This window comes from Hyperolius riggenbachi, chromosome 10 (assembly GCF_040937935.1).
Source record: "Hyperolius riggenbachi isolate aHypRig1 chromosome 10, aHypRig1.pri, whole genome shotgun sequence".
Classification (NCBI taxonomy): Eukaryota; Metazoa; Chordata; class Amphibia; order Anura; family Hyperoliidae; genus Hyperolius; species Hyperolius riggenbachi.
In genome coordinates, this window is record NC_090655.1 from 278,150,158 (window position 1) to 278,167,275 (window position 17,118).

The 17,118-nt window shown below is 46.0% G+C and overlaps 1 protein-coding gene across 1 annotated transcript in view; it reads left to right on the top strand.

Moving 5' to 3' along the window:
* Nucleotides 1-488: 488 nt before the first annotated feature.
* Nucleotides 489-17,118, top strand: part of LOC137535493 (zinc finger protein 420-like) — a 60,763-nt gene continuing 44,133 nt past the window's right edge. Inside the window, exon 1 of the mRNA XM_068257328.1 lies at nt 489-512. The gene's annotated coding sequence lies outside the window, so the exon portion shown is untranslated. The remainder of the gene's footprint in view (nt 513-17,118) is intronic.

A 17,118-nucleotide genomic window follows, 5' to 3' on the forward strand; every position in this document is an offset into this window, starting at 1 on the left:
GAAAGCAAAGTCCATGCAAAACAGCTGAGAGATATGAAGAGTCTGGCATTATGGTTTAATAGCAGCAAAATTGGAACAATACATTGTGCAACATGATGCAGTTAAAATAACAAAGGGTGTAGTTGAAAACGGACATACATCAGGATTGTGTTATCAAAAATGGAGGTGAGACAGGGACATGAGGTGACACAGAGGGTAACAAAAGAGGTACATGGGGAACTGAGGTGACACAGAGGGGGACAAAAGAAGCACAGGGAGAGCAGAGGAGGACAAAAGAGAACAGATTCAGGTTAAGAACGAACCTACAGTCCCTACCTCATTCATTAACTCCTTGGAGTTCTGGTTCACCATGAGCTTGCTGGGTAACTCTTGGTGAAGGAGATACTACAGTACAAACAGTGGCTGCAGTTAGTCTATTAACCACAAGAGGGCGATCACACACACACAGGAAGTGATGTAAGACAGGAAGAAGAGAAGTTGCAGGAAGTGGAGAGGACAGGTTGTTGGAAGAGGTAATTGTGTGATTCTTGTTATATACTAGCACATATATGGCTGCTGGGCATTGTACAGGATGTATTGCAGTGGGGAGATCAGTGCAGACATGGGCAAGTATGAGGATAGTAATAGTATGAATGAGCATAAGATGGCGCTAGTCTGCTTTAGGGGACCCAGCAGGAAACCTCATAGGGAAATTCTGCTAATGTGATTGGCTGGACGGCACCCTCTCGAGCTGCTAGGTTTCAGATAGGTTATAGTAGACCACGCCCACACTATTCGGCCAATCACAACTCTTTGTGCTGCAGAGGCTGCTGTGATTGGAGAACTGTTCCCTATGAGGTTTCCTGCTGGGTCCCCTAAAGTAGACTAGCGCCAAGATTGTATGCAGCAATAACTGTATATATAGGGTGGCCACTTGCAGAACCCCAAAAAGGAGGTCATCACACCCTGAAAAGGAGGACATCGTACTGAGTGTGCCAAAAGTGGGCGTGGGCAAGCATAAAGTGGGCGTGGTCATGTGTGGGGCCAAATATACATGACCTTAGCAGTGGTGTAAATGGTCTGACGGGGAAGTTTGAGCTCTGCCGTAGTGTAGCCCCCCAAAATAGATGTAATCTGACAGCATTTCACCAAAAATAAGCGTAATCTGGTAGAAGTTCCTCCAAAATACAAATAATATGTCAGTGGTTCCCCCAAAATAGACAATGTGGCAGCAGCAGTTCCCCCCAACATACGCATAATCTGGAAGCAGTTCCCCAAAATACGCGAAACCTGGCAGCGGATCACCCAAAATACACGTAACACCCAAAATACATATAATCTGGCAGCAGTGGTCCCCCAAACATACACATAATCTGCCAGCAGTTCCCCAAAATACGCGAAACCTGGCAGCGGATCACCCAAAATACACATAACACCCAAAATACATGTAATCTGGCAGCAGTGGTCCCCCAAACATACACAATCTGGCAGCAGTTCCCCAAAATACGCGTAATCTGGCAGCAGCCGTGCCCCTAACATACATAATATGGCAGCGGTTCCCTATAAATACAGATAATCTGACAGCAGTTACCCCAAAATAGGTACCCCCAGCATAGGTAGCCAGGTCTATAGGTGTCCCCAGTATAAGTAGTCATGAGTATAGTTGTCCCCAGAATAGGTAGCCAGGTGTATAGATGTCCCCAGAATAGGTAGCCAGGTGTATAATGTCCCCAGAATAGGTAGCCAGGTGTATAATGTCCCCAGAATAGGTAGCCAGGTCTATAGGTGTCCCCAGAATAGGTAGCCAGGTCTATAGGTGTCCCCAGAGTAGTTAGCCAGGTCTATAGATGTCTCTGGTACAGATGGCCAGGTTTTTAGGTGTCCCCAGAATAGTTAGGCAGGTCTATAGGTGTCCCCAGTATATGTAGCCAGGGCTTTAGGTTCCCCCAGAATAGTTAGCCAAGTGTATAGGTGTCTCCAGTACAGATAGCCAGGTGTATAGTGTTCCCAGTATATATAGCCAGGTCTATAGGTGTCCCCAGTATATTTAGCCAGGTCTATGGGTGTCCCAAGTATATGTAGCCAGGTCTGTAGGTGTCCCCAGAATAGTTAGCCAGGTGTCCCCCGGCAGGAGGGGCGAGCTCAGTGAAGAGGGAGCGGTGGGCACAGTGGGAAAGGGGGGACATCTCCCCCCCCTTTCCTCACCTTTGGGCTCCCCCTTCCTCGCTCTACCCTCTAGAACTAAAGTTTTGGGGTGGCTGGCAGCGGGGAACTTACCTCTGTCTCCTTCCACCGAGATGCAGTAGTGATGTCCGGTTCATGAGTCATTTGAGCCGGTTCTTTCCTGTGAGTTTAATCATCTGACTCATCCACTGAACCGAATCAGTTCAGTGGATGAGACAGGAACTGCAGCTCAACACTCCTGTCTCATCCACTGAACTGATTCGGTTCAGTGGATGAGCCGGATCATTAAACTCACAGGAAAGAACCGGCTCAAATGACTCATGAACTGGACATCACTACGCAGCGCTTGGAGCGAGGCAGAGGTAAGTCCCGCCCGCTGCCAGTCACCCCAAAACTTTAGTTCTAGAGGGTAGAGCGAGAAAGGGGGAGCCCAAAGGTGAGGAAAGGGGGGGGGAGATGTCCCCCCTTTCCCACTCCCTGTACCTACCGCTCCCTCTTCTCTGCGCTCTCTCCCTCCACACAGCCCAGCGTCCAAAAAGGAGGACATCTGGCCGTCTTTCCTTGCCTTGCGCCGGACTGAGGACAAGCAGTCCAAAAACCTGACTGTCCGACCTAAATCCGGACGGATGGCCACCCTATGTATATAGGAGAGATGGGGAAGAGAGCATTAGTGTTAGATGGAATGTGAGCAGTCACACAGGGCTTTTCTCCTGTCTGACTCACAGTGCTTGGGAGCTGCAGCCACAGAAGGCACAGTCAGTAGCACCCCCTCCCCTCCTGGGCATTTAGGTGCATATAAAAAACAAAAAGACACTGAACAGATAGATGCTGGTCCCACCTAGCCTCTCCCCCTAGTGCAGTTTTTACTTAAAGTGGATCTGAACTCTTGTACAGCACAGAAGGAAAACATAAAGGAATGCACTCTGTATGTATTAAGAGAGTTTAGCCTGTCTAATTACCCTTCATCTGTGACTAATCATAGGTTGTAATTTGATCTCTCAGCTGTGTCAGCTTAGGAATCTACTCTGCCATGGCAGAGCAGCTAATTTGTAAACACAGGATGTTAACAATACAGCATGTCTGCTTCCCTGAAAGCCGGAAGTAGGCACATTGCAGATTTATTGCAGGATTTGTATCACCTGTAACAAATACATGTTTTTCTTTAAATGTCATTATGCTGTTGCTTATCTTTTAGAACCGAGAGGACGTTCAGGTCCGCTTTAACTCTTTGACTACCAGAGATGCTTGGTACTCATTTGGACTGTATCTGTCCTAGACAACCAGTAATGAGTTCTACATTCTGGGCAATGAAAGGATAAAACAAGCATACGTTGGCAGCAGTCCCCTCAGCCTTTCCTACTACTCAGATGTTATCGGGCCCCTCCCAGCTGCCTGCTACAGATAAAGCCCCGCCCCCATATTTACTGCTCGGATAAGTGCAGATGGATTGGCACTGCAGGTCTGGGCACCTCACATAGGCACAGGCTTGGCAGCTAGGATCACAGTGCCCGCTCCCTGTAGCTGCAGGAACACAACAGACCAGGATAACGATGCCGTACATTACCCGCGTGTTGTGACAGATGCAGTGAAGCATACAGTCAATGGAAAGGATGCTTCACATTTACTGTAAACGTGTGTGTTACTATGCTGTTCTCTGTTACAGCGTCAACACATCAGCCACACTGAGCATTGCATCAAACACATGAACGAATATTCAACGATGTGTTTTCTGTGCTTGTCAAATGTTCCGCTTCTGCATCTGGTATAAACTGAAGCTGTACTGGGTAGGAGGGGCATAATAAAATACTCACCGCGCCTCCAGTTCCCCTCCATCCCCCGCCGCTCTTCCCTGGTCCGTCCTGTTGTCCTGGCAACTCCAAACTTGGACATGCTGCACCGTACATGCACAGTATGTCCGTTCTGCTCCCCTGTGGCTGCACTGTGATGTCACATGACAAGAGCGCGCTTGCTCCCCTCGCGTCTCCAATCAGCAGTGCTCATACCGGGATGCAGGAATGAGTGTGCTCCTGTCCTGTGACATCACTACACGACCACAGAATCAGAATCTCAGAATCTTTTTATTTTGCCAAGTGCGACCAAGGTCGTACCCGGAATTGGTTGTGGTTCACATGGCAGTGGCAACAGAGCAAAGACAGAGATTGGCATAGACAGTGACATAATACAAGCAAGACAGGCATAAGACAATAACAATAATACAAGCAAGGCAGGCAAGTAACTCCAGTTTTAAGGGTCGGTGTAGTACAAAGTGCGGTTGGCTCTTGCAAGAGTCTTCCGGGTTTGGATATTGTGCTGCTCAAGGGATAAAGTCACTTCATTCAACACTTTGAGTAGAGTTCTACCAGAAGTGCACCAGGGTGACAGCTGGGTTATTTACTGGCCCGGGCTCAGGTGTGACTAGACCAGGCTAATTTGACCTGAATGCGGCTAGCGTGGCGACGAGGGGCAGGAGTTCAGCAGGAGGGCTGCTTGGGGAAAAAAGGTGTCTCTATGCCTGTTAGTCCTTGGGCGGATGGTCCTGCAGCGTCGGCCAGATGGGAGGAGCTTAACCATCCTGGCGTTCTATTGAGATCGCCAGGGCGGCTACGGGAGGGTTTTTTTTTAATTAAAAAAAAAACTATTTCATGCAGCCAACTGAAAGTTGGCTGCATGTAAGCCCACTAGAGGGCGCTCCGGAGGCGTTCATCCGATCGCCTCCGGCAAGCATAAGTAACAAGGAAGGCTGCAATGAGCAGCCTTCCTTGTTTGGCTTTCCTCGTCGCCATGGCGACGAGCGGAGTGACGTCACGGACGTCAGCCGCCTCCGATCCAGCCCTTAGCGCTGGCCGGAACTATTTGTTCCGGCTGCGCAGGGCTCGGGCGGCTGGGGGGACCCTCTTTCGCCGATGCTCGCGGCGGATCGCCGCGGAGCGGCGGCGATCAGGCAGCACACGCGGCTGGCAAAGTGCCGGCTGCGTGTGCTGCTTTTTATTTTATCAAAATCGGCCCAGCGGGGCCTGAGCGGCACCCTCTGGCGGTAATGGACGAGCTGAGCTCGTCCATACCGCTAAGGTGGTTAAAGAAGTGGCAGCCTGGGTGGGACGGGTCCTGGGAGATCCTGTTAGCCCTTGTTTTCATTCTAGTGGTGTAGAGGAGGTCTAGAGGTGGCAGAGGAGAGCCAATGGTCCTTTCTGCTGAGCTGATAACTCTTTGAAGCTTATACTTATTATTATTATTATTATTATTATTATTTAGTATTTATATAGCGCCAACATCTTACGCAGCGCTGTACAGTATTGTCTTGTCATTAACTGTCCCTCAAAGGAGCTCACAATCTAATCCCTACTATTATCATATGTCTATGTATGTATTATGTAGTGTAAGTAATGTAGTCTAGGGCCAATTTTAGGGGTGAGCCAATTAACTTATCTGTATGTTTTTGGGATGTGGGAGGAAACCGGAGTACCCGGAGGAAACCCACATAGACACAGGAAGAACATACAAACTCCTTGCAGATTGTGCCCTGGCTGGTATTTGAACCGGGGACCCAGCACTGCAAGGCGAGAGCGCTAACCACTACGCCACCGTGCTGCCTCTGGCGGTTGCTCTATGTACCACACAATAATGGCGGAGCAGAGGGTAGCTTCAATAGTGGCAGTGTAGAAGCTGGACAGCAGCTCCTGAAGCATACCAAATTTTTTCAATTGGTGCAGGAAGAATAGTCTCTGCTGAGCCTTCTTCTGGATTTTGGTGGTATTCTGCGCCCATCTTAGGTCACTCATTAGGGTTGTTCCTAGGAACCTAACACTAGAGACCCTGGACACTTCAATCTCATTGATGAAGATTGGTTGTTTGTGTGTGTGTGGGGAGGGGGGGTGTGTCCTGAAGTCCAAGATCAGTTCCCCTGTTTTGGCTGCGGTAAGGACGAGCTTGTTGACCTCGCACCATCTGCAGATTCTCTCTATCTCGCTGCGGAACTGATCTCGCTGCGAGGGGAGCAGAACAGACAAACTGAGCATGTGCGGTGCAGTATGTCCGGGTTTGGAGTCACTGAAGTCGTCAGGACAACGAGACGGACCAGAGAAGAGCGGCGGGGGACGGAGGGGAACTGGAGGCGCGGTGAGTATTTTATTATGCCCCTCCTACCCAGTACAGCTTTAGTTTACACCGGATGCTTTTGCATCTAGTATCCTTTTATGATCACATTGTTTACCATATTGCCTGTCAACAAATCACATTGTTCACATGGCATTGCATAGAGGGAGGGGGCGTGTCACATGTAAAGTTGGGGCGTGGCTAAATGTGTCCCTTTTCCTGACTCCAAAAGTTGGGAGGTGTGTCTTATACATGCTCAGTCTATACAAACCCAACAAACATACTTTTCCTAGAGTTTAAAGTGGACCTGAACTCAGAACTTCCTCTCTGCTTTAAAAGATAAGCAACAGCATAATAACCTTTAAAGAAAAAACATTTCTTTGTTACAGGTGATACAAATCCTGCAATAAATCTGCATTGTGCCAACTTTCTGCTTTCATGGAAGCAGAAATATTGTTACCATCCTGTGTTTACATATTTGCTGCTCTGCCATGGCAGAGGAGATACAAATGTTGTCCCTCCCTCCTCTCTGATTGGCTGGTCACAGCAGCACCGGCATTGGCTAAGGGAAGCTGACTCCTATTGGTCAGAATCTCCCACTGCTTCCTGTGATCAGCTGTGACTGCCGGGATCCCGGGACATGTATTCAGTGACCCGGGACAGCGGTACAGAGCTTCCATAGAGGGACTGTCCCGCTGAAACTGTGACAGTTGGGGCATATGAGGAGATGTGACATCATATGTGTGAGACTTTGAAACCAAAATGTCATCCTTGACTATTTGTGCATTGTGATTGGCTGCAATATGTTGTTTTTCCTCTGTGCCATTGTAAAGGTAGCCATACACTCCTCAATTATGAGCCAATGTGCCTCAAATTCATCACTCTCTGTTTAGAATCTAATGTATTCTGATGAATTCCTTCCCTCATGCAGCACATTGGTGTGTAATAGATTCCAGAATGACGACAGTGCAATGTTAGTCTGTGCAATGCAGGACATCGCTATGGCCCATCCCTCAACTGCCGTTCCTGCCCCGCCCCCAATCAGCAGTCGTCCTCTGTCATATCTGATAGATACTTTCAATCGATTTGAGGTCAGAATAATTTCCGATTTAATTGATTGGACATGTAGGGAAGGCCATTCTTATCTGTTTTGATCAAAGTGACTGAATCTGCTGGGAATCATATGGGAAGTTTGGGACATATGGTGCCCTACAGGTAGTGTTGGATTTGGGTCATTGCTATATTCAACCCAAATATGGCTGTACCATTCTGCTCAGGTCAACCTGAAAATCACTTGATTGGATGCTGCTAATTAGACACGCCCATGATGCCCAGCGACCCCTCCCATGATGCCTAGGGCCCTCCAATCAATTCAGGGATCCATGGCAAGAATATTGAACCATCCGGCACTACATATAGAGGTTAAGCATATTTGTCATTTATTGTATCCATTTACCTGATCATGCAAACAGGTCCATCAATTTTATGCATACAATGACATACCCTTACTGTTCCTAGCTGTGGGGTAGTGTGGGAGCAGCGGTCCACCCGACAGCTGTTTCGCTCAAAGATGAGCTTCTTCAGAGGCTCCGTGCGCACGGATCCTTGATCTCTCCTGATCCAATTGCTACCTCTATGTTTGTCCCATGACCGCAGTGCCAGTCTATCTTTTTTTCTTTATTTTTTGACAATTCAGGGATCTGCTCCTCCATCTTACTGGTGGCAGGCAGCTGATTGGCTGACACCACATGCCACACTAGGCAGCCATAGCTGTATACATGGTCTCCTGCTGTGCTCAATCTGCACTCACTTGCTGGACATAGCTTCTCTGTGCTGCTGCAGACTGTTGTGTCAGATAAAGCCAGTGCTGGCCAGGCAGGCAGATTAGACAGCACTGCTAGTTTCAGGGTCCATCTCCACTAGCTGCAGATGTGATCATTGCATCGTATCACATCCGCGTTCAGCAGCGGGTGACTTCCAGTTGTCTTCCGGAAGTCCAGATGCGGCTCCAATTAGCGTGAAGGGGAATAGCATTGGTTTCAGTTTGAATGCAAAGCTATGATCGCATTGGGCTACTGGAAACGAGCCCTGAGTTATAGACCGTCAGTATCACTGCTGGTACTTAAAGAGAAACAGTGACCAAGAATTAAAGGATACCCGAAGTGACATGTGACATGATGAGATAGACATGTGTATGCAGTGTTCTCCCCAGAATGTTTTTCCAGCCGGGTGGCATGAAAAAGTAGCCGGGTGGGGAGCAACCGGGGGAATAAAGGGCCAGCTCAAAAAAATGGGTGTTACCATGCAACTGAATGTGGGCGTGGCTTATGCGGAGCTATGACTATGGCAGGATTAGATTGTGAGCTCCTCTGAGGAAAGTCAGTGGCATGACTATGTACTCTGTAAAGTGCTGCAGAAGATGTCAGTGCTATATAATACATAATAATAATATGGTAGGACATTAGACTATGACTATGGTAAGATTAAATTAGTAATTAAAGAAGACCTAAAGTGAGGGAAAGACATTAAATGTTACTTACCTGGGGCATCTTCCAGCCCCCTGTAGTCCTTCAGGTGCCTTGCTGTCCCCCAGGTCCTTTCTGTTGTGCAGCTGTCACACTATGTGCTGTGCCAGCCTCACGCACCACCTCGATCCAGTTCCCATGGCCAGCAGCATTCTGGCCATGCGCAGTTTGTAAAATGTCTCAAATGTGCATGCACAGAATGCTCCAGGATACGGATGCACAATTGAGGAGGCACGTGTCCAGGACAGCACATGCGCAGTAGCCCAGCCAGCTAGATTTTGGAGGACCACATAATAGAGCAGACTGGGAGGACAGCGAGGGAGCTGAAGGACTACAGGTCCCAGGTAAGTAAAAATCTATATTTCCTTCCCTTTCTTTCACTTTGTCAGTCAATGAAAACTTCAGTCAGTGAAACACCTATTGAGGTTTACTTAAGTTGGCCATACTTTTCTCGACTTGGCGGCTGATCAACCATCCAATTCGCTAATTATCAAATTGGATAAAAATTGGTGCGGCCAAGAGCATGCCTAATTAACGATGGAACCTATTTTGGGAACGACAGACATGCTGCAAGATGCTGGCCCACCATGTTTGATCGGTTGTGCGCGGTAACAGTGAGCGATATCTTATTGGGATGAACTACGAAACCCCCAGTGCTGTTCACAAAGTGTGTAAATGTGCCCCTGTGTGTATTTCTACATTACCTGTCCTCTGTTGCCCCCTGCACAGTACCCATCTGTCTTCAGCTTCTTCCTCTTCCATTTGTGTCTCACGCTGCCGGCGTATAGCGCGAGTGATGTCACACACGCCACGCTATAAACGCCTGCAGCATGTGACGTGCAAAAGGAGGAGCAGGAAGCTGCAGACAGATGGGCACTGCGCAGTGGGTGACACAGGACAGGTAATGTATAAATGCACACACAGGGGGCACATTTATACACCAGGGGGGGGGCGAGGTCACATGCCACGCAATAAACGCCTGCAGCATGTGACGTGCAAATGGAGGAGCAGGAAGCAGCAGACAGATGAGCACTGCGCAGTGGGTGACACAGGACAGGTAATGTATAAATGCACACACAGGGGGCACATTTATACACCAGGGGGGGGGGCGAGGTCACATGCCACGCAATAAACGCCTGCAGCATGTGACGTGCAAATGGAGGAGCAGGAAGCGGCAGACAGATGGGCACTGCACGGTGGGTGACACAGGACAGGTAATGTATAAATGCACACACAGGGGGTACATTTATACACCGGGGGGGGGGGGGGGAGGGGGCAGTGTATGGGCAGCCGACAGATCTCTCTCTAGTCAGATTTGATAAGAGAGAGATTTGTCTCTTGGTTGAATCTGCCCATCATCACTAGATGTATGGACTCCTTCACTTTAGCATGTCAGCATTTGGACCCTGAAGTCTCATCCCTGCAAGCCCCAGGTCCTTATCAGTTCTGCCAGGAGGGGGGTAGGGAGAAGTTCTGGCCAAATGGCTTTACAGCTGGTCTCCCTGCTTCCAGAGAACAGCTTCAGAATAGGGGGGGGGGGCAGTGGGGCTGCTCTCACACATACACTTACACAGAAGCTGCAGGCACACATACCATTCCCCTCCGGAATCCCATTCCCCGACCCCCAGCTTCACTCACTGACTGGCTTCCTGACTTACGATCCTGGAAACAGAGTGGCTGCCTGATGAGGATGTAAATGGTCCCGCCCAGTCCATGCTAATTCAATGACTGTACGAGCTCAACGAGATCTCGTACACTGAGGAGCAGGAGCAGAACAGCATTGGCTTCACTATTCACAGGCACATGCTGTCAGCCGGCGGGGATTTATGACGCAGAGGAGCAGAACAGCCCGGGCTTCAATTACAGCCACATGTTGGCAGCCGGGGGGGGGGGGTTAATCTTACCCGGGCTGCCCGCCCACCTATTTGGCTCTGGGGAGAACACTGTGTATGTACAGTGCCTAGCACACAAATAACTATGCTGTGTTCCTTGTTTTCTTTCTCTGCCTGAAATCGTTAAATATCAGGTATGTCAGTGGCTAAATCAGTCCTGACTCAGACAGGAAGTGACTACAGTGTGACCCTCACTGATAAGAAATTCCAACTATAAAAAAATGTCCTAACAGAAAATGGCTTCTGAGAGCAAGAAAGAGATAAAAAGGTGAATTTCTTATCAGTGAGGGTCACACAGTAGTCACTTCCTGTCTGAGTCAGGACTGAGTCAGCCACTTACATACCTGACATTTAACTCTTTCAGGCAGAGAAAGAAAAAAAGGAACACAGCATAGTTATTTGTGTGCTAGGCACTGTACATACACATGTCTATCTCATCCTGTCACATGTCACTTCGGGTATCCTTTAAACTTCATCCCAATCAGTAGCTGATACCCCCTTTCCCATGAGAAATATTTTCCTTTTCACAAATGGATCATCAGGGGGCGCTGTATGGCTGATATTGTGGTGAAACCCCTCCCACAGGAGACTGTGAGGCAGTGTTGCCAACTCATCCCTTTAATTACTGACACATCTAAGTTTTACAGGTTCTGGGGCTTCTTACACATAATCAGTGCATTAACTGCATCTACCTAGCCACGAAACCTGTATAATTCATATGTGTCAGTAATTAAAGGGATGAGTTGGCAACACTGCTGTGAGGACCATTTTCCTGCAGTTTCCTGTCTGTGAACCTCGTTGCCTCGTGGGAAATAGCTGTTTACAGCTGTTTCCAACTGCTAAAAAAGAAAGCAGCAGCGTCTTCCACAGACATCACCTGCCAGCATTAAAAATGTCACTATGTGATAAATGTCAAAATGTAAATCAGGGAGAGGAAAGCTTTTACAGTAGGCAAACACTGACTAAATCATTTACACATAATTATTGTAAAAATTAAGCACTTTTTTTACTAAATCATTTTCACTGGAGTTCCTCTTTAAGGTATGTATTCATGTACAACCGAGATGATCTTTTACTCATTGCATAATTGTGTTCCTTACATACAGTTTATAGGGCATTCCTCAAGCCAAATACTTTTTTTTTTGTAATACTCTAATTCCCTATAAACTAAACAAGCCTCACCCACAGCTTCTCCAAAACGCCAAGGCACTCAGACCCATGTGGCAAGGGCTTATGGGAGCTCAGTCTGGGCAGGAGGAGGAGGAGGTTACCAGCCAGAGATTTCAGAGGAGAGGGGAGGGGGGAGTGAATTTTTGACAGGCTGAGTGGTGGAGATGCAGCTGCAGATTACCTGTGTAATGTGACAAACAGAACATGGCTGCCGTCATTGTATCACAGGAATAAATCATCATAAACTGTTGAAGCTGCTTGCAGCCAGATTTGCTGTGTAAACTATCTAAACTATAGATAATATATATAGACAAGTTACTTGTTATAGTTCGTTTTTCATCTCGGATCCACTTTAAAGTGACACTAAAGCAAAAAAAAAAAAAAGAAGTATGATATATGATATAAAAGGATGATATAATGAATTGTCTGTGCAGTACGGATAATGAATAGAACATTAGTAGCACAGATATGAGTCTCATATTGTTTCCAGTACAGGAAGAGTTAAAGCGGACCTGAACCCAGAACTTCCTCTCTGCTCTAAAAGATCCGCCACAACATATAAACCTTTCACCAAAAAACATTTCTTTGTTACAGCTGATACACATCCTACAATAAATCTGCCCTGTTTCTTCTTCCTGATTCATGGAAGCAGACATATTGCTAACCTCCTGTGCTTTCACATAGGCTTATCTGCCATCTCTGCCATAGGCAGTCATGTGACACAGGGGAGAGATCAGATTACAACTTGTGATGAGACACAAATGAGGGGGAATTAAACAGGCTAAACTCTCTAAATACATACAGGGTTCATTTCTCTATGTGGTTAGCACTCTCACCTTGCAGCGCTGGGTCCACGGTTCAATTCCCAACCAGGTCAACATCTGCAAGGAGTTTGCATGTTCACCCTGTGTCTGTGTGGGTTTCCTCTTGGCTCTCCAGTTTCCTCCCACACCCAAAAACATACAGATAAGTTAATTGGCTTCTCCCTAAATTGGCCCTAGACTGTGATACATCTACTACACGATGCCTATATGACTATGGTAGGGACTAGATTGTGAGCTCCTCTGATACATACACTACACAATACATACATAGACATGTGACTATGGTAGGGACTAGATTGTGAGCTCCTCTGATACATACACTACACAATACATAAATAGACATGTGACTATGGTAGGGACTAGATTGTGAGCTCCTCTGATACATACACTACACGATGCATACATAGACATGTGACTATGGTAGGGACTAGATTGTGAGCCCCTCTGATACATACACTACACAATACATACATAGACATGTGACTATGGTAGGGGCTAGATTGTGAGCTCCTCTGATACATACACTACACAATACATACATAGACATATGACTATGGTGGGGACTAGATTGTGAGCCCCTCTGATACATACACTACACGATGCATACATAGACATAGGACTATGGTAGGGACTAGATTGTGAGCTCCTCTGATACATACACTACACAATACATACATAGACATATGACTATGGTAGGGACTAGATTGTGAGCTCCTCTGATACATACACTGCACGATACATACATAGACATAGGACTATGGTAGGGACTAGATTGTGAGCTCCTCTGATACATACACTACACAATACATACATAGACATGTGACTATGGTAGGGGCTAGATTGTGAGCTCCTCTGATACATACACTACACAATACATACATAGACATATGACTATGGTGGGGATTAGATTGTGAGCCCCTCTGATACATACACTACACGATGCATACATAGACATAGGACTATGGTAGGGACTAGATTGTGAGCTCCTCTGATACATACACTACACAATACATACATAGACATATGACTATGGTAGGGACTAGATTGTGAGCTCCTCTGATACATACACTACACAATACATACATAGACATGTGACTATGGTGGGGACTAGATTGTGAGCTCCTCTGATACATACACTACACAATACATACATAGACATAGGACTATGGTAGGGATTAGATTGTGAGCTCCTCTGATACATACACTACACGATACATACATAGACATATGACTATGGTAGGATTAGATTGTGAGCTCCTCTGATACATACACTACACAATACATACATAGACATGTGACTATGGTAGGGACTAGATTGTGAGCCCCTCTGATACATACACTACACGATACATACATAGACATATGACTATGGTAGGATTAGATTGTGAGCTCCTCTGATACATACACTACACAATACATACATAGACATGTGACTATGGTGGGGACTAGATTGTGAGCCCCTCTGATACATACACTACACAATACATACATAGACATATGACTATGGTGGGGACTCGATTGTGAGCCCCTCTGATACATACACTACACAATACATACATAGACATGTGACTATGGTGGGGACTAGATTGTGAGCCCCTCTGATACATACACTACACAATACATACATAGACATGTGACTATGGTAGGGACTAGATTGTGAGCTCCTCTGATACATACACTACACGATGCATACATAGACATAGGACTATGGTAGGGACTAGATTGTGAGCCACTCTGATACATACACTACACAATACACACATAGACATAGGACTATGGTAGGGACTAGATTGTGAGCCCCTCTGATACATACACTACACAATACATACATAGACATGTGACTATGGTAGGGACTAGATTGTGAGCTCCTCTGATACATACACTACACAATACATACATAGACATGTGACTATGGTAGGGACTAGATTGTGAGCTCCTCTGATACATACACTACACAATACATACATAGACATGTGACTATGGTGGGGACTAGATTGTGAGCTCCTCTGATACATACACTACACAATACATACATACATAGACATAGGACTATGGTAGGGACTAGATTGTGAGCTCCTCTGATACATACACTACACGATACATACATAGACATAAGACTATGGTGGGGACTAGATTGTGAGCCCCTCTGATACATACACTACACAATACATACATAGACATGTGACTATGGTAGGGACTAGATTGTGAGCTCCTCTGATACATACACTACACAATACATACATAGACATGTGACTATGGTAGGGATTAGATTGTGAGCTCCCCTGATACATACACTACACGATACATACATAGACATAGGACTATGGTAGGGACTAGATTGTGAGCTCCCCTGATACATACACTACACAATAAATACATAGACATAGGACTATGGTAGGATTAGATTGTGAGCTCCCCTGATACATACACTACACGATACATACATAGACATAGGACTATGGTAGGGACTAGATAGTGAGCTCCTCTGATACATACACTACACGATGCATACATAGACATATGACTATGGTAGGGATTAAATTGTGAGCTCCTCTGATACATACACTACACCATACATACATAGACATAGGACTATGGTAGGGATTAGAGTGTGAGCTCCTCTGATACATACACTACACGATGGATACATCGACATAGGACTATGGTAGGATTAGATTGTGAGCTCCTCTGATACATACACTACACAGTACATACATACATAGACATAGGACTATGGTAGGGACTAGATTGTGAGCTCCTCTGATACATACACTACACAATACATACATAGACATAGGACTATGGTAGGGACTAGATTGTGAGCTCCTCTGATACATACACTACACGATACATACATAGACATAGGACTATGGTGGGGACTAGATTGTGAGCTCCTCTGATACATACACTACACAATACATACATAGACATAGGACTATGGTAGGGATTAGATTGTGAGCTTCCCTGATACATACACTACACAATACATACATAGACATAGGACTATGGTAGGGACTAGATTGTGAGCTCCCCTGATGCATACACTACACAATAAATACATAGACATAGGACTATGGTAGGATTAGATTGTGAGCTCCCCTGATACATACACTACACGATACATACATAGACATATGACTATGGTAGGGACTAGATTGTGAGCTCCTCTGATACATACACTACACGATACATACATAGACATAGGACTATGGTAGGGACTAGATTGTGAGCTCCTCTGATACATACACTACACGATACATACATAGACATATGACTATGGTAGGGATTAGATTGTGAGCTCCTCTGATACATACACTACACAATACATACATAGACATAGGACTATGGTAGGGATTAGATTGTGAGCTCCTCTGATACATACACTACACCATACATACATAGACATAGACCTAAAATAGCCCAGGATATTATCGTGATAGACTGCCATTTTTGAGGACCACACAATTTCCCTTTCCCACCAACCTAAAAAAAGGTTGGCGATTGAGGGGGCACACTTGGCCCCCATAGAAACGCCATGAATTTGTAGATAATATTTACCGTTGAACGTAAAGAAATTATGTTTGAGAACGTAATCCAATAATTGAAGAAGAAAGGTGTTGAAGTCATCCCTCACAGTTGAGGTGGTCTTGAGAAAGTATCTAGCAGACGATAAGGCATCTCTGTGGTCGATATTTGTATAAAGGGATTTGACATCGCAGGTGATAAGCAGTGAATCTGGTGGTAAAACATCATCATCCAATTTAGTAATAAGATCTGACGAATCTCTTACATATGAGTCCAAACTAGTCACATGGTCTTGCAAAAAGAAATCAATAAAAGAACAACAACGTTCTAACAACCAATACCCGCCACTATGGGTCTACCCGGCGGTGCCTCCCTATTTTTATGTACCTTAGGTAATAAGTACAAGGTGGGCGTGACCGGATTCTTCACTGTCAGAAATTGCCAATGGCAATGTGTTTTCCTATACCTATGAGCAGATCAGCACTATTCTGGCTCGAGTAGAAGGAGGTTCAACCTATCTCAATAAAACGGATCCTGAACTTATTAAACAGGACCTGGAGATGACTAGGAAATCGTAGGTGACATTGGACCTGCATGCAAAGACACTGGCAGAGTATCATCGAGCAGGTGTTATCCCACGGTCAAGTAGATCACATGTGGATCCTTTCCTTTTTTCAGATGATGTGGAGTTTACCAATGTGTGGGCGAAAATATGGAACAAAGCCTCTTTTGACTCGATGGTCCATATGGTAGCTCGTATACACCGAGAACTTCCTAAACTGGAGATTAAAATGAGTACGTTGGAATCTGAGCTTAAAGAGACCCTCAGTGATGATGACTTTCAGGTTTATCTGGAGACTTTAGACACCAAAATGAAGTCCTTTGCTGTTGGTCTGGAGGACTCTAAGAGATCTAAGTTTAAAAGGG